The 26,505-nt window shown below is 40.7% G+C and overlaps 1 long non-coding RNA gene across 3 annotated transcripts; it reads right to left on the bottom strand.

The window, feature by feature from the left end:
- Positions 1–1,848: 1,848 nt before the first annotated feature.
- On the bottom strand, positions 1,849–24,591 carry LOC309479509. Of its 3 annotated transcripts, none has more exons than XR_014199245.1 (4): positions 24,526–24,591; positions 3,177–3,520; positions 2,865–2,943; positions 1,849–2,577 (listed from the first exon to the last, which is right to left on the bottom strand). It is a non-coding gene; the product is annotated as an uncharacterized lncRNA (long non-coding RNA). The 3 variants fall into 3 exon arrangements; XR_014199247.1 differs by lacking the exons at positions 3,177–3,520; positions 24,526–24,591 and adding exons at positions 3,905–4,108; positions 4,212–4,346; XR_014199246.1 differs by lacking the exons at positions 3,177–3,520; positions 24,526–24,591 and adding an exon at positions 4,212–4,346.
- Between the last annotated feature and the right edge of the window lie 1,914 nt (positions 24,592–26,505).

The following is a 26,505-nucleotide window of genomic DNA, read 5'->3' on the forward strand; positions in this document are numbered from 1 at the left end:
CACACACCCATACACACACATACAAATCCACATGCACAGACACACACACACACAAACACACACGCGCACACATGTACGCACACATACATACACGCACAGACACACACACACACACACACAGACACACACATACACAAATACACACACATACACACACACACACACACACACACACACAGACAGACATGCACATACTATAACTTTTTTTAGGTATATACATAAACACGCAATACAGCCAAATTACTCTACGTCATTTATTTTTGTGGAAAGCCAGTGCAGGCCTGAGCGGCGGTCATATTTTGTACCGCGATGCGGTACATCTAGTTGACAAAACATGTTGTCCAGATGTCTGTAGGGCACCATACAGTCACCTCTGGTGGAAGCCCTGGTTACAGTTCTCCCTTCTCCCATAGTTTTCAATTTAATATATTCACTTAGTGGGGGTGGGGCAAGTCCATGTATGACCTTATATATCGCACAAGAATATTTAAACTTTAAGAAATTTTCAAAACTCAGTAGATTATATTTCTGTAATATTAGACAATAATGATATGAAAGCGTTTTTTTATCAAATATTTTTAAAGCTCGTTTAAAAAGTGACACCATTGGTTTGAGCGTTGTAGCATTTGTGAGTGACCAGTTTGTAAAGCAATATTCAATATGAGAGAAGATCATAGAATGTAGAAACATTCTGGCTGCTTTACATGAGAGTGACGGTCTGATATATCTAAAATTGGCAAGATTGAATTTCACAGTTTTTGAAAGACTTTTGATATGATTTTTAAAAGACAGTGTGGGATCTAGTACAACGCCAAGGTATTTGAATTCATTTACAATCTGTAGTTCTTCTTGTTTTAAAAATACATTTGAACGTGTCAATTCAATCTGCTGTTTAGAGAACATAATACAGACAGTTTTTTTAGGATTCAATAGTAGACATGAGTTCCTGTACCCGATTCAGTTCAGATGTAAGCAATTGAGATACGTCTTTAACAGTTTTTGCATGTGTGAAAATTACTGCATCATCTGCATACATCAAGATATTTGTGTTTTGGCATACTGTAGGCAAATCATTTATGTATAAGGAAAATAAAATCGGTGCAAGTACGGAGCCTTGAGGGACTCCTACTGGACATTCAAGATAAGAAGATTTAATATTATCAACCAAGACACAATGCATTCTATTTGTTAAGTATGAGTCCATCCAGCTGATGGCCTGTTTGGAAAAATTGAATTTTGTCAATCTAGACAAGAGCATTTGGTGATTGACGGTATCAAACGCCCTTTTCAAATCTAGGAAAACAGCACCAACAACTGGATGTGTGTCTAACGAAAGTTTAACCTTTTCCATAAAGACATTCACAGCTGTTTCGGTTGAATGATGAGCACGGAAGCCAAATTGCATAGGATGCAGAGGAGAGCCACATATATTTAAATGTTTTATTAATTGTTTTGCTATCCATTTTTCAATAATTTTTGATATAACAGGCAAAATACTGATTGGTCTATAATTATTAATATCTAATCTACTCCCTGATTTAAAGATTTGGAAATGTGATGTTCCCAGAACGTTCTCACTGGTGTCAAGGACCTGTAGGGACCTATAGGGAACCAAACTAGAATACACTTGTTCTTGCAGAACCTTAATCAGGAATAAGCATGCACGTTTAACACATTCAAAGATAAAATACAAAGCAGGGATCCGTCATTTATTTATTTATTTTGTGTGAACAAAAACAGATTATAAATAAATTATATATTATATATTATATATATATATATATATATATATTTATTATTTTAATAATATATATATATTTATAATTATAAATTAATATTAATGTGGTCATGCATAGGAAGCATATAGGCCAGTAGGTTACAGTCCAGCTTTTCGCTGTCTTGACCATCACCCCAAAATGGACTCAGGAGCTGAAATTAGAAGAATACACACCACAAAGGGATATAACTCCAGACACTGAATTCAATCTTAAATGCATAAATAATAGTGGTAATAAATTGCGCGTATTCTGTGTATAGTGAGCAGTGGTGCTGAGCACATTCATACAAGAAGTGACGACACCCAACATCACTTAGAGCACCTTTAAAAGTATAACATTTAAAGCCCCTTAAATTAACGAAATGACTTGAAAAAAAGATTTGTTCATTTTGATGAACGAGAACAAACAAGAGAGTCAGTAAAATTATCCGGACTTCCCATCACTAAGACTAAGCTGCACAGGTTGTTGCTGGGATCCTCTTCCACTCCTCCATAATGACATCACAGATCTGCTGGCTGTTAGACACATGGCGCTTCTCCACCTTCTGCTTCTGGAAGCCCCACAGTTGCTCATTAGGGTTCAGATCTGGAGACATACTGGCCACTCCATCACCTACACCTTTATCAAGGCAGTTGTCATCTTGGCGGTGTGTTTGGTGTCGTTATCATGCCGTTAATACCAATACTGTATGTTTGACATTAGTTGAAAGTTTTACTTACAAGTCATAGGGTTCACAGCGCCATAGAGATGTTGATCTGCTCCAACTCTACTATTGTGCAGGCCATCAGCATGGAAGGATCTAGGAACACAACAAACCGCTTGCCAGGTTTATTTAAAGGCAAGGAAAATAGAAAGAATAACATACAGAAAATTATTTCTTAAATTAGCATAACAGAATTTATGTTTTTAGGTTTACTTATTCATATTGCTCCAACAGTGTCACTAACGTTTGGATGTCAAAACCTTCTTAAAATAAATTAAACAAATAAAATAAATAAGAAAACAGATGCATGGTGATATAACGTTAGGTGAAAAACATTGTGAGAAAATGGATTTAAAGTTATTTAATGGGCTTCCTCAGTTTACCTGTGTCTTTCTCTGGCAGCAGCTTTCTTCAGCAATGTTGCAATAGTAGAGCTTCCCCTCTGTTGTTATTTTGTTGCTGCTGAAATCACAGATCATTTGTTTATCAATATTTGTTTACCATTGAGCTAGTTTCAGCCAATTTTAGCGCTCCATGTAAGTGACGTCACCGATTAACAGCACATATGTTTCTGTTAAATAATACATACGTTTATGTTAAATAAATGAGCTCACTTCCAAGCAAAACCCTTAACAAAACGATTAAAAACATCTAATCTACATATAAGATGTGATTAAGCAGTTAGCCTACGTTACCTTTTCTGAAAACGGTTGAGATGCTAACGGATTTTTTTTCGAAGACAATAAAGCATTTCTATAAGTAAAAATTCAACAGAAGCGTGTCAATTACAAATAAGATAAATGTCAAGCACAGTTGTGTGTATTATTCGTGTGATTTAAGAAACTAAACTCACCTGAAAGCAATAAAAACGAGATGGTCCTCACTGCAGAACATGAAATCCACGGGGAGGAGTCGGATCTAGATCCAACTCCTCCCACCTTACATATACCTAAACCTACCCATCTCCACCCCCTGATCCCTAAACCTACCCCTAAACCTACCCATCTCCACCCCTTAATCCCTAAACCCACCCCTAAACCTTCTTCTTCTTCTTCTTCTCTTATTTAATGGCGGACTGCAAACAACGTTTAGGTGCATGCCACCACCTACTGTACTGGAGTGTGTATTATCATGTCATTTTAAATTCTACTCCATAACCCTGAGTCTTTTAAAAAAGTAAATAGAGCCTTCCTAGTGATTCTTATTCCTTCTCCTTCTCCTTCTGATCCCAGTGTAACACTAAAGTCAAGGGTCACATAAATAAATGAGGAGGGATCAATCACCATTTACCAACAATTATATTTCCCTTAAGTACAGTATACATTTTTAGATCATACAAAATGTCTTGACAAAATTACATGAGGCAGAGCATTTGGAAGTAAAATCTTATAAATGTACACCCAATATTAAAGTCCAGAGTTACCACAAATGTCCTTGGTCCATCACACCATTGTAGATGTTTAAGATGTTAAAATAGCATCATCCACATTTGTTCAATCAAGGGTTAATCCAAGGAAAAAGTGTCTTTTCGTTCAGGAGTTCGGATATACTTCCACGTTGAAAACAATAACACAAAGAACTTGAACCAGTTGAGAAGCCCTCAATATCAAGCAGATACCAAAACCCTCTGATTAAAATAAAACAAACAATACAACATGAGGTTCAACAAGCAAAATACTTTCGCATTATAAACCTTTGTTAATGTTAAAGAAACAAATAAATCAACTCACATTGAGATATTGAACACAGATGTTCCTCAACAGGGTTTTCCAAATGAAAGCATGGAAAGAGCATGTGCTCTCAGCTAACAGGTATTCCTAACTCACACTTCCCTCTTCCTTTAACTCTCTGGCCTGGAGAGATCTCCCAGATAATGGCTCCCTATTGCCCTCTAATGGCAGGGAGTGAAATTACAACTTGCATTCAACATAGGAGACAGGTAACAGTTTACTAGAACTGTTACACACCCCCCCTCTCAGAAGAAGGCCTGACCTGGCCGTAAAACCTTTTCAGATTTTCTACATGGTATGTCTCAACTTGTTTAGGTTCGGTTGACAGCTCAACTCTGTAGTTTACGTTATTCAACTGTTTCAAGACTTTGGCTGGCCCATGCCACTTAGGAGCTAGTTTGGCCATAAAGGCATCCTTTGCATGAGACAACGGGTGAGTACGAACCCAGACGAGTTCCCCTTCCTGGAAGGTCTCTTGCCGCCTCTTCAGGTTGTAGTACCTCTGTTGTCTGCTTTGGGCTCTCACAACATTCTCCTTTACTCTCTCCAGAAGTGCTTGCTGACGTTCAACAACTTCATACGCAGATTGGTCAGGATCAGGCGAACGATATTGAAATAGTTCAAGGGGTCCTTTCAACTTGCGTCCCAGAGCGATTTCCGCTGGGGTATACTTCGTACTCTCCTGCCAAGCTGAATTGATTGCAAACCTGAACTCATGGATCCATTGGTCCCAATTCCGATGATTGTCCTTGACATAGGAGGCAATCATAGTCTTGAGAGTTTTGTTTACCCTTTCTGTCAGGTTAGTCTGCGGATGGTATGCAGTGGTAAGTTTTTGAATGGCACCCCATTGTCTGCAGGTAGCGTTCAGAAGTTGTGAGGTAAATTGTGGTCCTCGGTCTGATACCAAATACGTAGGTACCCCCCAACGGGTAAAGATATCTTTGATAAGGATGTTAGTTATCAAAGGTGTCTTTGCTGACCGCAAAGGGAACACCTCGACCCACTTGCTACAGTAATCCACAGAAACCAATAAATGCTCATTCAACTTCGTGCTCCTTGGAAATGGTCCCATAAGATCAATGCCTATCATATATCCGGGTTCTTTTACCGGAGTGGATTGAAGGGTTCCAGAAAGTTTGGATATACGTGGCTTGTATTGCTGACAGGTTTGGCATTGTTTGCAGTGATCCCATACATCTCGCTGGATTTCTGGCCAGTACCCCACGTTGAGTAGTCTCCGCAATGTTTTCATGCGTCCAAGATGCCCACTTAAAGGATTGTCATGCGCAAACTGGAGAAATTGCTGCCGGAGATCCTTTGGGATGACTACTTGCAAAGTATGACCCTTTTGACTTCCAGGGACACATCTGAACAGAAAGCTGTTCTGTACAACATAATGGATACGTTGGGGGTCAATAGGGTTAAGCTTTGTTTCATCCCACAGAGGCTGCAATGATTGATCACTTTTTTGGCTTCGACCAAGTTCTTCCCAGTTGATCGGTAAGTCTCCATTCACATCCTTTGCCTGGCATACCGCAACACTTCCCAGTGGCTCTCCCTCAGGCAATGCACGGGACAACGAATCAGGCACAACATTACATCTCCCTTTTCGGTATCTCACAGTAAAGTCAAATCCCTGGAGTCGGATAGCCCACCTAGTAAGTCTTGATGTTGGACGAGGATGGTTGAATACCCAAGTGAGTGCGGCATGATCAGTCAGAACTTCGAAGGGTTTCCCCTTCTAGGTACTGTCGCCACTTCTCAACCGCCCAGACAACCGCGAGGCATTCCTTCTCTGAAACAGCATATGTTTTTTCAGCTCCTTGAAGCAGACGGGATGCATAGGCGATGACGTGTTCTCCCTTTTCCGAATCCTGAGTCAGGACAGCTCCAAGTCCTAAGTCGCTTGCATCGGTCTGCACTTTAAATGATTTACTTGAGTCTGGGGGCACCAGAACTGAGGTCTTTTGCAGGGCATCCTTCAAATCTTCAAAAGAATGTTGGCACTCCTTAGTCCAGTTCCATGGTACACCCTTCCTCTTAAGTGCATGAAATGGAGCAGCACGTTCTGAAAAATATGGAATAAATCAGTGATACCACCCAGCAAGACCTAGGAATCGCTCTACTCCCTTAATGTTTTTGGGCACAGGAAAATTCTTGACAGCATCCACTTTGGAATCCTCTGTCTTGATGCCTTCCGCTGAAATGACGTGTCCTAGGAAAGTCAGTGATTTCCTTACCAATTTACATTTCCTAAGGTTGAGGGTTAGGCCAGCCGATTCCAGCCCAACAAACACCTTCTTCAGATCCCGGAAGTGTTGCTGGATGTCTCTGGAGTACACGACAATGTCGTCTATGTACACAAAACAACATTTACCAATAAGATCTTGTAGAACTATGTTCATGAGCCTTTGGAATGTTGCTCCAGCATTTTTCAACCCAAATGGTAGACGAACAAACTCATACTGGTTGTACTTTGTAACAAAAGCAGTTTTTTGGATGCTACTTTCATCCATCACTACTTGCCAGTATCCAGTCTTGAGGTCTAAGGTACTGAATACTGTTGCTCCGTAGACAGACTCCAAGATCTCTTGTATCTGAGGCATGGGAAAACCATCCAGTGGGGTTTTGGCATTCAGTGCTCGAAAATCCACACAGAAACGTATACCCCCATCCTTCTTGGGCACTAGCACTACTGGAGCTGCCCATGGGGAGACAGATGGTCGTATTATACCTTTATTCAGCATGGCTTTGACTTCCTCATCAATAAAGTTTTGCTTATTGATTGGAACGGGATATGCTCTTTTCCGTATTGGAACGGGGTCATTAGTTATAATCTGGTGCTTAATGATAGAAGTTTTACCTAATGTATCTGTACAGACAGTCGGCCAATTAAACAGCAACCCCTCTAAACGCCTCTTCTCTGTACGGGAGGCATCCGCAAGACCCACCAAATCCTTGATGGCAGCTGTGGTATCACTAGATACTTGCACTATCGGCAGTGCACAGTGTATGTTAACTGATGGTGGTTGGTCATAACAAGAGAAAGGATGTACTGTTTCTTTCTCTCCAGGCAATGAATATGTGGAGGAGTCAAAATCCAACTTGACTCTGCATGTTACCAGGAACTCAAGGCCTAATATGAGCTGAAAGGCTAAGTCCTCATCTCTCATGATGAATAGTCGCAACGGGTTTGTGCATCCTTGCAGGGCACACTCCCAAGTAACTTCACCCAATGCCCTCTGGATATGGCCATTGGCAAGGGTAAATGTCTGTCCCCGACTGGACCGCCAAGACTCCGTCTCATCCTTCCATCTCCTCCACAATGACTCCTGGATCAATGAGTAGGAGCTGCCTGTATCCAGGATGGCTTCACACGGTTGGCTACGCAAAGTTATAGTCAAGGTTAGAAGCTTGACATTACCTCTGGTCACTAATGCCATGCTGTGACTTCCAGGCTTACCTCTGCTGTACTTATCTTGGCCTCCTCTTCTGGAAGACTGTTCAGCCTGACGTTGCTTCCAGAAGGCCCTCTCCTCAGCAATGTCCCGCTCTACCAAAGCTCCTGTGCGCACCAAGTCATCAAAGGTAGTCACTGTTCCTCTCAAAATACTAGCAATACGGGGATTACAGTTTCTTAAGGCAGCCTGTAGAATCTCTCTCTCAGACATCGTTGGTTTCAGTCTAAGGCATAAGGCTCGATACTGGAAAGCGAATGTTCGAAGATCCTCATCAATCCCTTGTTTTCTCTCTCTTATCCTCCTTTCCGCTTCAACCTCATGATCATCGGGTAAAAAGGACCGCAAAAAGGCAGTTTTGAACTGACTCCATGTTTTAACTTGTGCTTTTTCAGCCACCCACCAATCCTTGGCGGTATGTGTCAGTACCGATGGCAGAGTTGCTAATATTTCAGCGTCACTCATGGGTCGGACAGCTAGATACTCTGCACATTTTTCCAGATAAGCTATCGGGTCTTCAGCTCCTGTGCTCCCAAACTTAGGGAATTCGATTTTAACGGCCATTCTATAAGGCAGCTGGTGTAGCATGGGAGTTGAGTGTACATCTGGTGCTGAGGTGGTAGTTGGTGTGGAAGTAGCTCCAGGTGTAAGACAAAGCAAAGACTTAAGATGGTTGTCTCTTCTTTTCATGCAATCCATCACAGCTTTACCCATCTCTTGTAGCTGGTTTTCTAGGGTTTTCTTCAGGCGGCCACTCTTTTCTTCTACTGAATCAACAAGCTCTTCCTCCAACTTCTTCAAACTTTGGTTAAGTGATGATTGAGTGGTCATTAGCTTTATCAAGTCTGGCATCAGCCCCTCTATAGCAATCAAACGACGGTCATATTGCTGAAGATAATTCTGAATAGGGGTGTCCACTCCATGAACACGTTCTATACTCTTTCTCCATTCTGATCTCCAGTTGTCTCACCTTTGTCGCAATAGTAAGACTGATCAGACTTTCATCCTCCTCTTCAGGTGGTGGTAGAGGGGGTAGATAACTTGAGTCATTGTCTTCTTCTGGAACAGCCACTCCTCCTTCTGACTCTAAATACAGGCTGTCAAATGAACATATCAGCTCTCGAACTGGTTCACGTCGGGTTAAAAAAGGTTCAGAAGTATAGTCTGGATCCATTTTGGGACTAGACTCAACGTTGTCTCATGCCAGAGCCTCAGCCAAGTCTTAAACTCAAATACGAGGAAGTTATCGGTCACAACCCGTTCATATATTCTTAAACTAGATGTACCGCATCGCGGTACAAAATATGACCGCCGCTCAGGCCTGCACTGGCTTTCCACAAAAATAAATGACGTGGAGTAATTTGGCTGTATTGCGTGTTTATGTATATACCTAAAAAAAGTAATAGTATGTGCATGTCTGTCTGTGTGTGTGTGTGTGTGTGTGTGCGTGTGTGTGTGTGTGTGTATGTGTGTGTATTTGTGTATGTGTGTGTCTGTGTGTGTGTGTGTGTGTGTGTGTCTGTGCGTGTATGTATGTGTGCGTACATGTGTGCGCGTGTGTGTTTGTGTGTGTGTGTGTCTGTGCATGTGGATTTGTATGTGTGTGTATGGGTGTGTGTCTGTGCGTGTGGATGTCAGTGTGTGTGCATGCTTGCGTTTGTTTGTATTCCTGCATGTGTGTGTGTGACAGTATCATCCTAAATCAGCAACCCTTCGCTCAACAGCACCATCTACAGGCCGATGAGTGTACAGTCACTAAATGTGCACATAAATGAATTTATTTTATACCCCCCCATGGATGAAATTCTACAAAACTTAGCAGAGGATACCCCCAGAGGTTGTCAAGTTAATCATACACATGAAATATGGTGCAGTTCTGAACATCTCCACTGAAGATAGGGGCGATTAAAGCAGAATAATATTGCATTTTCATTTTTTATGGGAGGGGCGCAAATCACAAATGAGTGATTATGGGCTAGGTTGATGTGCCATAAAAATTTCTTAATCCTCGGTGCCACGGTTCAGGTAGTTATTTAGGAAAAACTGAATTTTTTTGGGTTTGGGGGGGCCCAGCGCGGGGGGGGGGGGGGGGGGGGGAGTGGCCCCCAGGGACCAAACGAAATTTTTCCGTAGAAGTCTAGTGGGGCTACATGCCCACCAAATTTCATGTTCCCCAGTGTTTCGGTGTCCCTGGTATCGTTGACGAAAAATATACGGGGGCCCCAGCGCAGGGGGGGGAAGTGGCCCCCGGGGACCAAACGAAATTTTTCCGTAAAAGTCTAGTAGACCAACATACCATAAAAATTTCTTCATCCTCGGTGCCACGGTTCAGGTAGTTATTTAGGAAAAACTGCATTTTTTGGGGTTTGGGGGGGCCCAGCGCGGGGGGGGAGTGGCCCCCGGGGACCAAACAAAATTTTTCCGTAGAAGTGTAGTGGGGCTACATGCCCACCAAATTCCATGTTCCCCGGTGCTTCGGTGTCCCTGGTATCGTTGACGAAAAATTTACGGGGGCCCCAGCGCGGGGGGGGAAGTGGCCCCGGGGACCAAACGAAATTTTTCCGTATAAGTCTAGTAGACCAACATACCATAAAAATGTCTTCATCCTCGGTGCCACGGTTCAGGTAGTTATTTAGGAAAAACTGCATTTTTTTGGGTTTGGGGGGGCACAGCGCGGGGGGGGAGTGGCCCCCGGGGACCAAACGAAATTTTTCCTTAGAAGTCTAGTGGGGCTACATGCCCACCAAATTTCATGTTCCCCGGTGTTTCGGTGTCCCTGGTATGGTTGACGAAAAATTTACGGGGGCCCCAGCGCGGGGGGGGGAAGTGGCCCCCGGGGACCAAATGAAATTTTTCCGTAAAAGTCTAGTAGACCAACATACCACAAAAATTTCTTCATCCTCGGTGCCACGGTTCAGGTAGTTATTTAGGAAAAACTGAATTTTTTTGGGTTTGGGGGGGCCCAGCGCGGGGGGGGAGTGGCCCCCGAGGACCAAACGAAATTTTTCCTTAGAAGTCTAGTGGGGCTACATGCCCACCAAATTTCATGTTCCCCGGTGTTTCGGTGTCCCTGGTATGGTTGACGAAAAATTTACGGGGGCCCCAGCGCGGGGGGGGAAGTGGCCCCCGCGGACCAAACGAAATTTTTCCGTAAAAGTCTAGTAGACCAACATACCATAAAAATTTCTTCATCCTCGGTGCCACGGTTCAGGTAGTTATTTAGGAAAAACTGCATTTTTTGGGGTTTGGGGGGGCCCAGCGCGGGGGGGGAGTGGCCCCCGGGGACCAAACGAAATTTTTCCTTAGAAGTCTAGTGGGGCTACATGCCCACCAAATTTCATGTTCCCCGGTGTTTCGGTGTCCCTGGTATCGTTGACGAAAAATTTAAGGGGGCCCCAGCGCGGGGGGGGGAAGTGGCCCCCGGGGACCAAACGAAATTTTTCCTTAGAAGTCTAGTGGGGCTACATGCCCACCAAATTTCATGTTCCCCGGTGTTTCGGTGTCCCTGGTATGGTTGACGAAAAATTTACGGGGGCCCCAGCGCGGGGGGGGGGAAGTGGCCCCCGGGGACCAAATGAAATTTTTCCGTAAAAGTCTAGTAGACCAACATACCACAAAAATGTCTTCATCCTCGGTGCCACGGTTCAGGTAGTTATTTAGGAAAAACTGCATTTTTTTGGGTTTGGGGGGGCCCAGCGCGGGGGTGGAGTGGCCCCCGGGGACCAAACGAAATTTTTCCTTAGAAGTCTAGTGGGGCTACATGCCCACCAAATTTCATGTTCCCCGGTGTTTCGGTGTCCCTGGTATCGTTGACGAAAAATTTACGGGGGCCCCAGCGCGGGGGGGGGAAGTGGCCCCCGCGGACCAAACTAAATTTTTCCGTAAAAGTCTAGTAGACCAACATACCATAAAAATGTCTTCATCCTCGGTGCCACGGTTCAGGTAGTTATTTAGGAAAAACTGCATTTTTTGGGGTTTGGGGGGGCCCAGCGCGGGGGGAGAGTGGCCCCCGGGGACCAAACGAAATTTTTCCTTAGAAGTCTAGTGGGGCTACATGCCCACCAAATTTCATGTTCCCCGGTGTTTCGGTGTCCCTGGTATCGTTGACGAAAAATTTAAGGGGGCCCCAGCGCAGGGGGGGGAAGTGGCCCCCGGGGACCAAACGAAATTTTTCCGTAAAAGTCTAGTAGACCAACATACGATAAAAATTTCTTCATCCTCGGTGCCACGGTTCAGGTAGTTATTTAGGAAAAACTGCATTTTTTGGGGTTTGGGGGGGCCCAGCGCGGGGGGGGAGTGGCCCCCGGGGACCAAACGAAATTTTTCCTTAGAAGTCTAGTGGGGCTACATGCCCACCAAATTTCATGTTCCCCGGTGTTTCGGTGTCCCTGGTATCGTTGACGAAAAATTTAAGGGGGCCCCAGCGCGGGGGGGGAAGTGGCCCCCAGGGACCAAACGAAATTTTTCCGTAAAAGTCTAGTAGACCAACATACCATAAAAATGTCTTCATCCTCGGTGCCACGGTTCAGGTAGTTATTTAGGAAAAACTGCATTTTTGGGGGTTTGGGGGGGCCCAGCGCGGGGGGGGAGTGGCCCCCGGGGACCAAACTAAATTTTTCCTTAGAAGTCTAGTGGGGCTACATGCCCACCAAATTTCATGTTCCCCGGTGCCTCGGTGTCCCTGGTATCGTTGACGAAAAATTCAGTAAGGTGACAAAAAAAAAAAAAAAAAAAAACTTTGACAATCCCTATATGACCGGCTAGCTACGCTAGCGGCGGTCATAATAATTGCAACCAAGCACTTGGGTAAACACAAATGGGGGAAAAATAAGCTTATCTAAAGACAGCATATATTTCAAAAAAGCATACTCTCATTTCAATCTTGAGGAAAATTGTTGGGATGGTGATTAAGGTCCCTGTTCGGGCGCCAAACTATGTAACACTAAAGTCAAGGGTCACATAAATAAATGAGGAGGGATCAATCACCATTTACCAACAATTATATTTCCCTTAAGTACAGTATACATTTTTAGATCATACAAAATGTCTTGACAAAATTACATGAGGCAGAGCATTTGGAAGTAAAATCTTATAAATGTACACCCAATATTAAAGTCCAGAGTTACCACAAATGTCCTTGGTCCATCACACCATTGTAGATGTTTAAGATGTTAAAATAGCATCATCCACATTTGTTCAATCAAGGGTTAATCCAAGGAAAAAGTGTCTTTTCGTTCAGGAGTTCGGATATACTTCCACGTTGACAACAATAACACAAAGAACTTGAACCAGTTGAGAAGCCCTCAATATCAAGCAGATACCAAAACCCTCTGATTAAAATAAAACAAACAATACAACATGAGGTTCAACAAGCAAAATACTTTCGCATTATAAATAGTGATGTTACGTCTGACACCGACGCTCCGAAGCTTGCTTCAAACTCGAACGGTCCTCGCAATGAACCACTGCTTCGGAGCTTGTATCATTACGTCACTAGTCACGTGAAAATGACGTCTGAAGCAAACACACTGCTTCACTCCTGTAGTGAACCACCTGACTGCTTTGACAGACGAATACAGTGTTGACAGGTTTGAAACCTGGCGGCTGTATTTCTTATAAAAGTGAAGCCAAACCATGGCAACACCGTAGTCGGTGTTTGGATTTGCGTTATTGTTGTGGAGAGTGGATTGAATATATTTCAGTGTTTTGATGGAGCCAGCGAGAAAGAGAAGTCGTTCCCAAGTTTGGGAACACTTTAAACTTATTTCCCCGATTAAGGTTTGTTCATTGACATTTCTGCATACAAATATTTTTACAAATGTAGTGAATGATATGGAGCACTACAGTACAATGGATTGTTTTTACATCATATGTGCTTACATCTGCACACATCTGTTTAACTCTCCATTTACTGAATGAGCACTGTGCTGCTTCACACTGACTGCAATTTTAACAATTTTAACTTAAGCCAGTTTTATTTCTGTGTGAATGTTGTTAAACACATTTTAAACCAAATGATTTTCTTTCAATTGTTATTTTAAATTCTCATTCATTTTTATTATTTGTGATTTTAAGGGCTTTTTTTCTCTTAGATTGTTTTCTCATTTCTGTGAATTTCTGTGTATGAAATGTGATATAAATATACTGTCTAAACTGTTTTTGTGTACTCCTGCATCATCTGTTCCATGCGAGAGGATATTCTCTAAAGCTGGTGAAATTGTTTAAAAAAAAGAAATCGCCTTTCACCAAAGACTGTGGAGAAAATAATATTTCTGAATAAAAACCATACCATTTAATGAACACTTTGTCTAAGCATTTTGCATGTACCCAAAGCACACCCTCTGCCATATTTTTTATTATTATTATTATTAATGAGAGAACATATGAAGATATGTTACATAAAAACATGCATCAAAGACAGACACTTCAAAAGCCCTCTGCTACATTATACAAGTACAACCAGTTACACAAGCACATCCTTTTCAACATACAGAAATATCAGTCCCACCAGTTAACAAGTTATAGAGTTCTGCTTCCCACAGCTAAACAAGATAGTTCACACATGATACTGCCCTGCCAAAAAAAACCTATAGAAACCATTACAGAAATTCTTGGTTTTCATGGGCTTTTTATTGGTTGTAATGGGAATTATAGTGGTCTCTGTGGGTCTCTACTGATATGTGTTGGGTTCTATTGGTGGGGGCATTAAATCCTAATGGAATATGTCCCAAACACACTACAAAAAAAAAAAAAAAAAAAAAATCTGTAGTGGTTTAAATGGTAAAAGGCAATGGTTCCTATTGGTATTTTAATAGAAACCATTAGAATTTCTGTGATGGTTTCCAACTTTTTTTTAAGCTGGTCTTACCTTCTGTACTTGTGTAAAGAAATAATTACACACACGCATCATGCTTAATGTTTTATTATCAAGGTGAACACATGAAATTCATCAGTGTCTGTAAAATTCACCTACATAAATGAGTTTCACAGCACTAACACTGTTTCAGCTTTGATCGCCTCGGTAAACACGTAATAAACGGGGCGTTAACATATAGGCCTATTTGCATTTTATGGTTGTCAGCTTTGTTGCATTACATTTACTTCACCAGGAGATAGTGCTGCAATTTATATCTGAATGAAGCTTCGAGTAATGAACCATTTTCGACACAATTGTATCAGAAAGCAATAATGCTTCGAAACGCTTCATTTGGCCATCACTAATTATAAACCTTTGTTAATGTTAAAGAAACAAATAAATCAACTCACATTGAGATATTGAACACAGATGTTCCTCAACAGGGTTTTCCAAATGAAAGCATGGAAAGAGCATGTGCTCTCAGCTAACAGGTATTCCTAACTCACACGTCCCTCTTCCTTTAACTCTCTGGCCTGGAGAGATCTCCCAGATAATGGCTCCCTATTGCCCTCTAATGGCAGGGAGTGAAATTACAACTTGCATTCAACATAGGAGACAGGTAACAGTTTACTAGAACTGTTACACCAGTATCCCTATCAGATTCCACTCCCTCCCTGCCTCCTGAACCTTATCTTTAAGCACCTGTCTTTCCACTTCATTCGATGTACAGTACAATATTACATGTTCAACATTTTCTTTAACCCCACAGTTTTCAAAGTTCTCACTATTCCTTTTCCCCATTAAAAATAATGTGGCATTCAGCCCTGTGTGATCCACTCTCAGTCTTGTCATTACAATTTCCTCACGCCTGTTCTTTTCCATGTAATTCTTTATACTGACACTTTTTTGTATTTTATAATATCTCCTACCTTTCCTGTCTTCCTCCCATCGTTTCTGCCATATTTCAAGACCTTTCCTTTTAACCACTGCTTTACCTTCGCCTTTTCCTAGTGGAATTGTAATTATGATTACTTTTAGTAGTGCCTCTTTGGCCAGTTTATCTGCCATCTCGTTCCCTTTAACCCCCTCATGTGCAGGCACCCAACAAAACTGAACATCTATGCCACCCCGATGTAATCTAAATAAACTGTTAAAAATTTCTATTAGTAGATCCTCTCTTATTGATGTTACTGCCTGAATACTTTTAATTACGGCCAAAGAGTCTGTGCACAGTACCACCCTATCAGGCCTGACCTCTTCAACCCACTGTAGTGCAATAATGACTGCTACTATTTCTGCTGTGTACACTGATAACCGGTCAGATAGTCTTTTGGAGAAATGTATTTTAAATTCTGGTATATATATTCCAACTCCCACACATTCCTGTTTATTCTTGGATCCATCTGTATAAATCTTTAAATAGTTATAGTAACTGTTTCTTATGTAAATGTTTGTTTTAACTCCTATTTCCTCCATTCTCCATTCTCTTTTCTTTTCCAATATATTAATATCAACCTTTACTTCTGGAAAGAGCCATGGTGGAATTCTACTAACTGGATTGGCCGTGGTGAAATTTAAGGCTTCCATTTCATATTCCCTCACTCTCATTTCTCTTGTCCATCCAAAACCAAGCCCCTGAAACTTAGAATACTCCCAACATTCCTGAATTATTTCTTTTGCTGGGTTTTCTTTCCCACTTCCTTTCAATCTAATCCAATACGCCATCGCCAGTTTCTCTCTTCTTAACTCCAAAGGTATCTCTCCTGCTTCTATGAGTATAGCATTAATGGGGGTTGTCTTAACAGCTCCGATGCATACACGTAATGCTCTATACTGTAATCTATTCATTTTTCCCAATATTGTTTTTGCCGCTGCACCATAAACTACGCAACCATAGTCTATTGATGACCTCAGGCAAGCCCTATAGATGTTAATTAACGACTGCCTTTCTGCACCCCAGTCACATCCAGCCACAGCTCTCATCAGGTTTATAACTTTTTTGCATTTAGTTTCTAAGTGCTTAATATGCGTTTTCCATGTACACCTACTATCAAACCATAGTCCCAAATACTTAAATTCATTTACTTTCACCATTGTCTGCTCATATAATGTTAAACTTTCAACATGGCACTTGCGCTTCTTTGTAAACATCATATAACAAGATTTGCTTGTCGACATCTTGAATCCCCATTTATATGACCACATCTCTACTTCCCTAACTGCTTATGTTACCTAATACATATGACACATTCCTTCCTCTCATCCAAATGGCCCCATCATCCGCATATAATGCTGTTTTTATGCATCCATCCATTTTTGAAAAAATATCATTAATCATTATGTTAAACAGTATCGGACTAATTGCACTCCCCTGGGGAATACCATTGTTTACATTAAATTCTGTAGATACCTCTGATCCAACTTTAACTTTAATTTTCCTACCTGTTAAAAAGTCCATAACCCAATTGTATAACCTTCCTCCAATACCCATACTACTTAGTTTAATAAGCAAACCTTCCCTCCACATGGTATCATATGCCTTTTCTATGTCAAAATATACAATTGTCATTAGTTCTTTCATTTTCAATGCCTTTTCCACATCATTACTTACTCTAACTAGAGCATCTGTTGTGGAGCGCCCTTTTCTAAATCCACTTTGAATATTGGTCAATAATCCTCTCTGTTCCAATATATGTGATAATCTGCAAACTATTATCCTCTCCATCCATTTGCACAAGTGGGATGTCAATGCTATGGGCCTATAGTTATCAGGATTAGCTGGGTCCTTACCAGGCTTGTTGAATGGTAATATTACTGCACTTTTCCAACTATGTGGTATTATTCCATCCCTCCAAATTTTATTAAAAAGTCTTAATATTAACTTAAATGATTCAACTGGTAACTGTCTGAACATGGCATAACATAATTGATCTTGCCCAGGTGCTGTATATCCAGTGCCCAGCAGAGCTATGTTGAGTTCTGACATCGTAAAATCCACATCTAGTATTGACATGCCATCCTCCTTTTTTAACTTCACTTCCTTATTCTCTCTAAGTGCAAGTTCTTTCTGCTGTTTATGTATATCACTAAGGTGTTCACAACTGTGTACTGCCACAAAAGTCCTCCCTAGCACTTCTGCCTTTCCTTTATCTGATACTACCATATTCTCTCTATCAATCAACGCTGGAATTTTAACAGACGTCCTTTTCCCACTCATTCTCTTGAACATAGACCATATATCCCCTAACTCTACTCCTCTGCCTATGGTGGAACAGAATTCTCTCCAGTTTCTCCTTTTGTTATATTTTATTGTCCTACGTGCCACAGCCCTTTTCCTTTGATAATCTATAACATTCTCGCATGAAAGATTTTTCTTTAATGTTCTAAATGCCTTGTTTCGTTCTTTAACAGCTCTGCTACATTCCTCATTCCACCAAGGTACCACTTTCTTCCTTCCCTTTGTTGTTCTTTGTGGGATACTCCATATTGCTGCATTTATAATGTGTTCTGTAATTTGCTTTGTGCATTCTTCTATATTTCCATCAAATGTTACCAGATTAACTGATTCTTCACAACATGCCCTAAATTTTCCCCATTCTGCTTTCTCAAAACACCATCTGGTTATGGACATCCCTTACAGTGAGAACTGGGAAATGATCACTTCCTATGGTAGTTTCTCTCTTAACATGCCAATCACATGCTTTAACTAAGCTTTCTGACACCAGTGTAATATCCAAGCATGATATAATACCCCTATTCACATCTATTCTTGTACCCTGTCCATTATTAAGGCATACCAATACTCTTTCTTCCATAATTTCTTCCATTATGTTCCCATTACTATCTGTATGATATTGCTACCCCATAGGCTGTTATGCGCATTAAAATCTCCACACCATATTTCTTTCCTGTATACACTCCCTGCCATCTCTTTTAATTTGTCAATAATACATTTTTTGCATGGGTTATAGAAATTGATCAGCTTAATATGACCCTCTTTCCTTGGACTACATATCTCGACCATAATACATTCCATATCCTCTGGACAAAGGAGCTCTCTAAATGCCAGCCCATCCTTGAGAAAGGTAGCACACCCTCCACCATTTTGATTGTTAGGCCTATCATTTCTTATAGAACTAAACCCTGGTATAACAAAGTCCAAATGTGGTTGTAACCAAGTTTCTTGTACACATACTACATCTGGAACTACATCTAATTCATAAATATATTTTTTTAATTCTTGACCATTAGCTATGAGGCTTCTGGCATTCCACTGTAGTATGTGCATTACCATAATTATTGTTCTAACCCTCAGTTTGTGTATTTTCCCCATTTCCAAGCACTGTTAACAATTCATGTATCTGATCTGCTTTAACATCTATATCAAGAAATCTTTCTGCTGCCTCCACAATAGCCTTGATTCTATCACTTTTCTTTTTCAACTGTGACGCAACATTGATAGTGTGACAAATGAAAACCACAAAGTTTATCTTCTTAACTGCCAATGTTTCCTTATCAACTTCACACTTGTGATCACATGTAACCTGAGTATGAACAGGAGCCTTCCTTTGTGTTTGGTTAACTGCTACTATGTTTCTTTGAACCATTCCACTGGGGCTTTTATTTGATGCCCTTTCTCTCACTGTTTTTAGTGCTTCTGCATAAGACACTTTACTTAGAATCTTCACCCTCTGAGCTTCTCTGGCTTCTCTTTGTACTTCACATCCTCCAAACGCAGCACTATGCTCACCACCACAGTTACAGCATTTAATCTTCGTATCCTTTTCACATTTACCGTACTCATGCTGACCACCACATCTAGCGCACCTCAACTTTCCTTTGCATTGCTGTGCTGTATGTCCCATTCTTTGACATTTATAGCATCGAATAGGTTTGGGAATATACTCTCTCACACTGTAATTCATGTACCCTATTTGCACTGATTTAGGTAGAGTTTTCTCAAATTGCACTACAACCGATAGTGTTTCCTTTAATGATCCATCTCGTTTACTTTTAAGCCGTGTGGCTTCAATCACTTTACCTCCCTGAATCTCATTTTTGACATCTTCCATTGATATACTCAATGGTACACCTGAGATAACTCCTCTCACTTTTGTCATTGCCCCTGGTATGTGTGCTTTCATTCTTTCCCCTTGAAGTGAGGACATTTTCAGTATCTTTTCTTGTTGTTGTTTGCTAGTTGCATGTATCAGTATTCTTTTATTGCTCATAAACCTAGCAAATATAATTTTACCAATCTCTTTCTCAATCGCCTTAGTAAGTTTGATCGGTTGGTAATGTCCACCATCCTGATTAAACTCAATAATAACTTTCCATATGTTTCCTTGACCATTCTCCATGTTATCAGTTTTCTGTTTTTCAGACTGATTAGATCTCAGTTTCTTGCTCGTATTTCCCTCGCCAGTCTCGCTATGCTCTGACCAACTTTTCCCTCTATTTCTTGCTTTTAAAGCCCTTTTCAATCTTGCTGTTTTGGGTATCGTCCAATCCATTTCATCTCCATCTGAACTAGTTGACATGATATACAGTCACAGTACAGTTTATGCAAATCCGCCAAAACACTTGCTCAACCAGCAATCCTACCGCGTTTCACTTCCGCTTTTCCACACAGCAGCCTCTAGTGATGTTACATATGACACTGAAGCTTCGATGCGCGTATCACACAAGCGACACAATTTCTAGTGAAGCCCCGTATCGGGGTGTGTATTGGTTTACTAGAGTCACGTGCTCGATGACAAACGAAGCCTCACTTTCTGTCCCGTCACGTGCGCGTTTCGCTTTGGGTGTCAGAAGGCTCGAACTCCAGATCGTATTTAACGAGTCATTGTTGCCTCAGTCTGGTTGATGTGTTTGTGAGGAGAGTGCTGTACTTCGAAAGTTAATCAATATATTACATTTAAATAAGCAACATGTATTTTTCATTAGGCCTATTTAGCCTATTATTTTTTGTTGTTGTTGTGTCTTTTTGATTTTGTAAAATCTTTGCACTTTTTGGTGATTTTAGGTAATTTGGTGTTGGTATTTGGGTTTAGGGTGGGATTAGGGGGGAAGGGATAGGGTGCGTGTTTGGTGAAGGGTTTGTATTTAGAGCAATGGCAACAGCCAAAAATAATTAAAATAATTAAAAACTTTATCACATTTCTGTCATTCCTACAGTTACATAAGCACTATCAGTAACAAGTGTCATAAGCACATTTAATAACAGATGATCCTATCAGACAATGTCCTTATTCATTGTGTGTGTGTGTGTGTGTGTGGAGAGAGAGAGAGAGAGAGAGAGAGAGAGAGAAGGCCTACATTAAATCTTATTGAATCATATAAGCTTATATTTTATTTTATTGTCACACTTTAATGGGAAAATTAATTTATTTAATGAACAAATCAAACACAAACATGTAAGGCTTTTATTACACATAACATTGAAACTATGGAGTGTGTTGTGGTTGCTTCATCTAGCAGAGCTTCTTAACACAGGCTTCTGACTGCTTGATTTTAAATAAGCACCAGATGGCGCTGTTCTCGACCAGTTCTCGACACTCTCGAAGCTTTGAATCTTTTCCCGGAACAGTCAGGGGAAAGCCTCAGTGATTCACGAGGCTTCATTTCCCCATCCCTAGCAGCCTCCTTCCTCCAACCCACCCCTAAACCTTCTTCTTCTTCTTCTTCTTTTTGATTGGCGGTTTGCAACTATTTCTTGTGCATTACCGCCACCACTGGACTGGAGTAGGCACGGGAGTTACTAGCTATTCCCAAACTAAATATACCAGCACGTTAAACTTAAAAAAAAAAAAAAACACTTATATCCTTTTTAACAGGCCTGTACTTTAAAAAAAAAAAAATAATAAATCAAAATTTTCCCTTGAGCTTCTTTTCAATAGTGTTTTCATTTCTAAAGACATTTTCTTTGTTTTCAACTCATTAACAAGCCTCTGCCTTGCCTCATTGTATTTATGACAGTACATTATTACATGCTCTACTGTTTCAGGTATATTGTTCTGGCAATACTCACAATTTCCATCTCCATGCTTTTTTATTAAGAACATTGTACTATTCAACTTTGTATGACCCAACCTCATCCTTGTTAGTATAATTTCTTCCTGTCTTGATCTGGTTATTTGTGTGTCTTTTCCCACTTTCCCTTGTATCCTATAAAGATGTCTTCCTGTGTACCCATTATCCCAAATATGTTGCCACTTTTTAATCGTTTTCGCCTTTACTATACTTTTTATTTCTGCTTTACTGTACTTTACATCTACATCTATATTGCTTTTGTCTGTTGCTCTCTTTGCATGCTCATCGGCCAGTTCGTTACCCTCTACTCCTATATGGGCTGGAACCCATAAGAATGTCACCCTCCTTCCTGATGCTTGTATTCCACTTGCCAGCTGTAAAATTTCGATTAAAATATCTTCCCTTGAATCAGACCGATAATTCTGAACACTAAACATTGCTGAACTTGAATCAGAGGCAATCACTGCCTGCAGACAATTGTTAGACTCTATCCACACGAGTGCTAACCATATGGCAACCAGTTCAGCAGTATACACTGATAGGTCATCATTTATCCTTTTTGCCTTTGCTATTCCCATCTCAGGGATTACATAAGCTACCCCTACTCTCTTTTCAATATTTTTAGACGCATCTGTAAAAACCTTTACACACTCTTTGTATTTTCCTGTTATATAATTTCTTACCCCATACTTATCCACTCCATCTTTCTTTCTTTCCTCCAACAGTCCTAAATCAACCCTCAATTCTTCCAACATCCAAGGAGGCACTACTGGATATGCCACTGTAGGGCTGATGTTCAGTGACCCAATTCCCATGTTATTCACCTTATCTTTTATAACCCATCCATAACTTTTAACTTTCATACTTTCTTTTTCCTGACATTCTCTTAATACTGTCTGAGACATGTGGTTCTCTTTATGACCCCTGATATTTGCCCAGTATACCAGTGCTAGCTGGTCCCTCCTCAAATGCAGTGGCATCTCACCCACCTCTACTTGAATTGCAGCTACTGGAGAAGTTTTTATTGCACCACTAATTATCCTCATTGCTTGATTTTGCATACCATCAAGTTTGCTCAAGCTTGTCTTGGATGCTGATCCATATGCTATACAGCCGTAGTCAAACACTGATCTCATTAGACCTGTATAGATGGTTTTCAATGCTGACCTTGTAGCACCCCAATCTATCCCGCATAGACACCTCATGACATTTAGTATCCTTTTACATTTTTCTACCATCTTTTGGATGTGACATGCCCATGTTAACCTCTTATCAAACCAGACTCCCAGATATTTAAAGATCTCAACCCTCTCCAACTCTTTACCTGACACCATTATTTTTAATTCTCTGCAAATTTTTTTCCTTGTAAAGAACATAACCTTTGTCTTCTCTATTGAGATTCTAAACCCCCATTTCACTCCCCATTGCTGAACTGCATTCACAGCATCTTGCATCTTACGCACAATAAACTCAATGTTCCTTCCCTTCTTCCACATTGCACCATCATCCGCAAATAACGCTACTCCATCTAGGCCATGCAAGTCTTTAAATATCTGGTCTATCATAATTACAAATAATAAAGGACTCACAATGCTTCCTTGAGGGGTTCCATTTTCTACTCTAAAACTCTCACTTATTTCCCCATCAATTTTAACTCTCACTGTTCTTTCAGATAAGAAGTCTCTGACCCACTGATACATCCGTCCCCTAACTCCCATCTGATTTAATTTAATTAATAGTCCTTCTGTCCACATCATGTCATAGGCTTTCTCTATGTCAAAAAACACTGCCACTACAGTCTCTTTATTCACTTGAGCCTTTCTAATGGCTTCCTCCAGGCATACCACTGGATCCATAGTACCCCTTCCCCTTCTAAAGCCACTCTGGTAACATTGCAACAATCCTTTTGACTCCACCCAATACATCAGTCTATCATTTATCATTTTCTCCATTGTCTTACCCATCTGCGATGTCAATGCTATAGGTCTATAACTGCTTGGACTATGAGGGTCTTTCCCTGGCTTCTTAATTGGTACAATGATAGATTCCTTCCACTCTTTAGGGATAACTCCCTCCATCCATATCTTATTATACAACTTCAACAGGACATCCTTACCACTATCACTCAGATTCTCTAACATTGAGTAGCATATAGTGTCTTTTCCTGGAGCTGACTTTCCTAACTTCTTCAGTGCTCTATTCAATTCTCCTTTTGTCCATTCCCATTCTCAAACACCCTTTGATATTTAGACACAGTTTCTTCTCTCCCTTTTCTCTCTTCATAACTAAGGTTTTCTGAACTGTGTACTTTAGTTAGTGTTTTTCCTATAACTTCTGCTTTCTCCTTACTAGAAGTTATACTGTCATCTCCATCAATTATCACAGGATATCCATATTCCCTACCGTTTCCTTTCATTTTCCTAATCATCCCCCAAACCTTCTCTATTGGAGTAGTACGTCCTAAAGAGTCACAAAACGTCCTCCAGTACTCCCTTTTTGCTTTCCTGACATTTTGTCTTACCATTGCTTGCGTTCTCTTGTATTCTATCAAATGTTGGAAATTGTGTGTCCTCTTAAGTAATCTAAATGCCTTATTTCTTTCTTTAACAGCTTCCTTGCACTCTCTTGACCACCATGGCACTATTTTATTCAAGCGTTTAGGTTTGGATTTTGGAATAGTGGCATCCGCTGCTGCTATAATGCTTGACCTTATTTCTCTAGTTAACACTTCAATACTTTCACTACCATCAACACATGATAGCCATTCCTCACTTAGCTCTTCAAACTTATTCCAATCAGCTTTCTCCACAAACCACTTCTCTACTTTCACTTCTTTCTCTTTCTCCATCTCCACACCTATGTGTACCTTTATAGGGTAGTGATCACTACCCACTGTATTTCCTCTTAACACCTCCCATTCACATTTGTCTGCCACATTTCTCGTGCCCAAGGTTCACCCCTAAACCTACCAATCTCCACCCCTTATATCTGGATCCAACTCCGCCCCCCGGATCTCGTGTACTGCATTGAGGTGCTACTGATAAAAACACCACGAGAGAGGGTTTAGCTGCTCGTCAGTTGCAGTGGTGGCCCGCCGTTTCCATGGCGACTCTACGCCGCTCCAGTGTTTGAAAAAGCGTCTCGGACGTTCACGAGCACGCGCATTAAAACACGTCAAAGTCACGCACGCAGCATTTACAAACATAAACATCTAGAACATTCTAAGTTATGAATTTGAATATTGATGTTAATAAATACAATAAATAATAAATACGTAAATAAATACAATTCGTATAAAAAAAATATATTAAAAAAATATATTATTATAAAAAAATTTGAATTATTTAATTGGAAGAGTAATTATAACAACATAAATTGATTTTGCACTAAATCCTAATTGTAATCGTATTGCCCATATAAAAGAGTTGTTTTTAATTTTCTATACTGATACTGCCTCGTTCAAACTCCTTTTTTGGTTCTGTTAACGTCCCGAATGTCCTCTTTGTAACGTTGTTGTGTGACCATATAATAACCAATATCGAACGTCCCCCTAAAGTAATAAAGGGAACGTTATTATATGACCAACAGAGGACCATGCGAGAACGTTCTGTTAACGTCCCGAATGTCCTCTTTGTAACGTTGTTTTGTGACCATATAATAACCAATATCGAACGTCCCCCTGAAGTAATAACGGGAACGTTATTATATGACCAACTGAGAACCGTATGGGAACGTTCTGTTCCCTCTTTGTAACTGTCACATTCACCGTCTGTCATCGTCCTGTCTGCACTACACTTCCCAGCATCCCTCGTGTCTTCACACCTGAACTCACTCCCTCATTACACACCTGTTCATCATCTTCATCATCTGTGTCACCTGTCCTCACCTCGCTAGTGTTCTTTGGTATCTGTATTTAGTTTCCCTCTGTTCAGTCAGTCCTTGTCGGTTCTACTTAGTTCATAGTGTGTGTATTCTGCCTGTCATCCTGCCTGTATGTACCTTGAGTAAGATTTAAGTAAATCATCTATATTGAAGCTTTTGGACTTTGAGTCTCCTTCAACCCGCACCACACACCCGTGACAGTAACGTTGTTGTGTGACCATATAATAACCAATATGGAACGTTCCCCTAAAGTCACATTGGGAACGTTATTATATGACCAACAGAGGACCATGCGAGAACGTTCTGTTAACGTCCCGAATGTCCTCTTTGTAACGTTTGTTATGTGACCATAAAATACCCCAAATAGAACGCCCCCCTAAAGTCATATAAGGAACCTTGAACTGCAGCACTTTCATAACCAAAAGAGGACGTTCTATGAACGTCCCTAATGTTCTGTAAAGGTTCGGAACTTTCGTTACCTTTAGACAACTTTTAGGGAACGTTCCACAAGGTCGCGAGAACGTCCCCTCCTACGTGGGGAAGGGACACTTGGAACAATTCACCTCGCATAACTTTCACTGCTGTTGCATATTTCACTCATATTTTCACATTATGATATGTTACACATTCTCTTACAGTGAGGTAAATTATTTATTACAAATACTCAAACAAGATAATACTTACCAATAACGAATACGACGTAGCAGTCCTTGCGGTGGCAGACGAGAAAATGGCGGCCACACACTCTGAGCATGTTCTTCTCTGAGCTGGTCTAGCACATGCGCAAATGGCGCGCTCCGAAGCCAAATTAATTTGAGTTAACCAAATAAAAATAAATCTCATAGATGACACTTTTTATACATTTTACGTTAGACTTATTAAATATATATGCGTATTATTCCTAATTAGATATATTTAAATAAAGTGAACACAATTTAAATGTGTCATACCTTAGAAGGCCTTGAATCATTTTTTTGAGTGTACAGAGCTCATGACAAATAAAAGTTCCGGATGGACAAACATTAAATGCATTAAATAAAACATTAAATAAACCAGTGTGAAT

Source organism: Leuciscus leuciscus, assembly GCF_965113295.1.
Source record: "Leuciscus leuciscus genome assembly, chromosome: 17".
In the NCBI taxonomy this organism is placed as follows: domain Eukaryota; kingdom Metazoa; phylum Chordata; class Actinopteri; order Cypriniformes; family Leuciscidae; genus Leuciscus; species Leuciscus leuciscus.